Genomic DNA, 4253 nt, shown 5'->3' on the forward strand with positions numbered 1-4253 from the left:
TAAAATTAAATATTGAAAATCATAATCTTATTCTATAATTTATAAATCATAAGTTATAAATTTATTATAAATAAAGTTGATTCAGACTTAAGTCACATTGGTGATGATTCTAATGGTTGTTTAGTTGTTTACTTGTTTGTGTTTTCAGTTTTCCAGCTTGACATTTATTATGCATTCATTATTGTGTTATGCATTCATAGTTGTGACTGTCTTACTCTGTTTCAATGTATTTATAGATGTTCCACTATGTTGTGGTTATTATAGTCCAAACAAGTAAGCATAGTAAATTTCACACACAAGTGGAAGCATTGTAGGCACTATGTCCACCAGCCAAATCTACAGAACAGAGAAACCAAAGTTAAAACTTAAGCCAGACAAAAAAAAAAAAAGGTTAAAACTTAAGCAATTGAGCTTACTGTTACTGATACTGCTTCAAAGTTTAAAATCACACATACTAAACTTTGAACTAATACTTTACTAGTCAGACCTATTCCACACCAAAGAATAACAGCAACATTGGCCGGCAGCTCCTCAACTGCTGCATTATAAAACCTCTGTATGTCGACCAACAACTTCTCTTCATCTCAGGTCACAAAGCTAATCGCAACACCTCTCCGTCCAAAACGTCCACTAACCGACACATGGTAACAAGCATAAGAGAAGAACCTGAGCGGAATTCTTGCATAATTATATCTCCAGGGACCAGTATTCTGATCCATGTCTTCATGAGTGGCGGAAATTTTTGGACAAGAGAACTATGAGATTTTATTAAGGAAACCTTCTTACACTATTCGAGCCCATAATATCATAAGCCTGCAAGAAGCAAACAACTGAAGAATCAGATATTGTTCTAGCTGCTAGCAGCAGAAGAACATATACTACAGTTTTATGCAGTCATAGAGTTAAAAACTTAATATTCAGCCATTGTGCTTAATGATGCTGTTTCAAAAGTTCCAAGTTCATGAATATAAATAAATCTGGTAATAAAGCCCCTATAATTTAATACTAACTAGTCGCAAATTCCACCCTAAAGAAGATCAGCAACATCGGCTGGCAGCTCCTTGACTTGCACATTATAAAACTTCTTTATGTCCATCAACAATCTCTTATCATCCTCAGTGACAAAGTTAATCGCAACGCCTTCTCTTCCAAAACGACCAGTGCGTCCAATCCGATGGAGGTACATCTCTGGCTTAGTCAGTAGATCATAGTTAACCACAACTGCCACTTGCTGGACATCTATACCGCGGGCAAAGGTATCAGTTGTGATGAGCATGTGAGAAGAACCATAATAGAATTCACTCATGATTGTGAATTTACTATGCAGATCCATGCCTTCATGTAAGGCAGAGACTGCGAGATCACGGATTTGCATTTTCTCAGTCAGCCAATCAACCTTGAGCCGGCTATTGACAAAGATGATACTCGGTTTGATTTTGATAGCCAAAACCATATAAAGATCAGAAAGTGTTTCTACTTTCAATTCCTCGTCAAGATCAACATAAAACTGTTTGATACCCTTATGGATGAGCTCCTCTCGCTTTACAAGAATTCTTGCAGGATTATGCATGAATTCTCTTGTGATTTCAAGAGCCTCGGGAGGCATGGTGGCAGAGAAAACTCCAACCTGAACTTTCGGTGGTAGTAATCTGAAGATATCATAAATCTGCAAAAGGCAAACAATTGAATTATGAATACCACATAACAATCTGCAAATTAATGACAACAACATTCACATACTGATGACCATATAGCTAATGAGAAATGCAAAATACCGTTTTGAATTCTTTTAAGAGCATTTCATCTGCTTCGTCCAAAACAAACATCCTGATGTAATCTGAATGAAGTAACTGTCTTGCAGCATGACGAGGACACGTCTGGGAGTACCAATCACAACATGAACTCCATCCTCTAGAATTAACTGATCATACTCGAGACCGTGTTCACCCACAAAAGTATGAACTCTTATACCAAGATAGTGATTAAGTGCTTGCATAACTTTCTCAATTTGTCGTGCTAGTTCTGTAGTAGGAGCAAGAATCAATGCTTGACATTTAAGAACACCATAATCTAGCCGCTGGAGAATTCCAGAGCAGAAAACTGTGGTTTTCCCAAAACCAGATTGTGCCTGTTGAATAACATCGAGTCCCTTACAGAATGGAACAATCCCCTGCTGCTGAATTGCAGATGGCCCCTTGAAACCTAAGAAAAAGATTTTTTAATTTTAAAAAAGATAATTAATTTGGACAAATCTATTGGATGCTGGTTATAAATTAGTTGTCAAAGAGACTTGATAAGAATATCCAAGTTATTTGGCAACTAATGAATTGAATACTGTCGACTGTCGAGCATAGACAACCATGAATGTAAAGTATTCATATATACTACTGCTTTAATTTATCTGGTTTTAGAAGAATAGGCGCATGCAACATTAAAGAAAAAATAAAACATAATAATTTCCTTTACCGTAACCATAGATGCCTCTCAAAAGATTTTTATGCAATCCCATAGCATCAAAACTGTCATAAACCTCAAAATTTGTTGTGAAGAATTCTTCTCCATCTGCGTCGAGTCTTATCCAATAAAGTCATTAGAAGAACAAGTAAACATTATTGCAAATAAGCAAGCAAATGCATTTGAAATAAGTTAAAAGAGAAAAAAAAAAAAAAAAAGGGAAAGGCGAACAGAATATTTATGACGACGAGTACATAATGAGGCAACAACATAAAACTCATCTCAAAGCACAAATCACTTACTGCTTAGACATTTCGAGGTCATATAGGTTTACATCAAATTGGGAAGCTTTTGGTGCAGAGCCAACCATCTCTGTTGAGACTTTAGAGTACAAGACAAATATCCTTATCAAAAAAGGGGCAAGAATCAAGATAACAAAGTAAATAACAAATAAGCTTCAATCTCCAACCATGGAAATACATAGATGAATAACTCGAGAACTGATAACTATTGTCCACTACATTGCATGAAAACACTTAATATATTAGCAACAATATGACGACATGAAAACGACATATAGACAGGACCATACATCTGTAACATCTCAATCAAAACTATTAGCACTTGGATCCTGATATAACTGCACTGATAGTTGCTACAAAGCCATGAAACCTTAAACAGTATACAAGACGCTGAAAGCTATCCCTATCCGTAAGAGCTTTAACTTAACTCAAGATGGAAAGAAGACAAAGGTGAAGTAAGTAAGTAGCTAAGTCAGCTAATAGATTGGTCACTGTGGAGGTATATTATGACTCCAGGAAAGCCTGGATAACTCTCAAAAGATTTCCTACAATTTCGTACCTTGGGAGGTTTCTGTTGGAAGTTTGTCATTTTGAGCACAAATTTGAGTGAGGCTCGGCTACGTGTTCGTGGCGGGTTATGCTTGGATTATGTTCTCCTCCGAGAGAGCTTTCCAATGCATGTTTATTCACTCAAAATGACTAAGGAATGGATGAGTTGTGATGATCCAAAGTTGCTTCCTTAGTAGTGGAAAAATTGGAAAAGAAACAAGAGTCCCACATAGAAAAGAATATGGGCCTTCCATGGCTTTATATAGTAGAACACTCTTGTAGTGTTTAAGCGCACAAGTCTTGCATATATATATATATATATAATATTACATATATAAAGTTATATATAAAATTATAAATATATATATGTGTGTGTGTAATATTATATATTCGGGGTTTTGGGTTCAGATCAGGTATTCGTCGGTTCGAATTTCGGTCAAGATGAAGAAAAAAAAAAGGAGGGAGGTTAATTATTTATTCATAAATATTATATAGATAATGACTCGTTATTAACTAAAAACAATGATTTAAATAATTATTAAGATAATTTTGAAATACTTCATTTTTTATATATTATCTAAATATGATTTTATTAACTAATTTAGGCACACTGTTAGAGTTGCTCTTAGTATATGTATCTTGTGAGGTGTGATCATACAATACTAGAAAATTATGTGATGATTTGTTAAATAAATAATTACAACAAATATTATTAAAATTTAAATACACATCCCTCATTACATTCCTTCTATAATATCTAAATTTATATTCACAAAACTTATATAAATTGTTTTAATGATATATCTATTATTCTTTCTAATATATTCTATAGTTTCAAGGGGTTTTCTCACAAATACTCAAATCTAGAGAGTGTTTTTTTATAAAAATATTATGAGTTTTATAAAGTTTTATTTAAACAGAAAAACGGAGATTATATTTGCAACAGTA

The 4253-nt window shown here is 34.1% G+C and overlaps 1 pseudogene; it reads right to left on the reverse strand.

The window, feature by feature from the left end:
• Window positions 1-371: 371 nt before the first annotated feature.
• Window positions 372-2824, reverse strand: LOC108193877 (eukaryotic initiation factor 4A-2-like; annotated as a pseudogene).
• Window positions 2825-4253: the final 1429 nt, after the last annotated feature.

The sequence above is a fragment of the Daucus carota genome, chromosome 1 (genome assembly GCF_001625215.2).
Source record: "Daucus carota subsp. sativus chromosome 1, DH1 v3.0, whole genome shotgun sequence".
Taxonomy (NCBI): Eukaryota; Viridiplantae; Streptophyta; class Magnoliopsida; order Apiales; family Apiaceae; genus Daucus; species Daucus carota.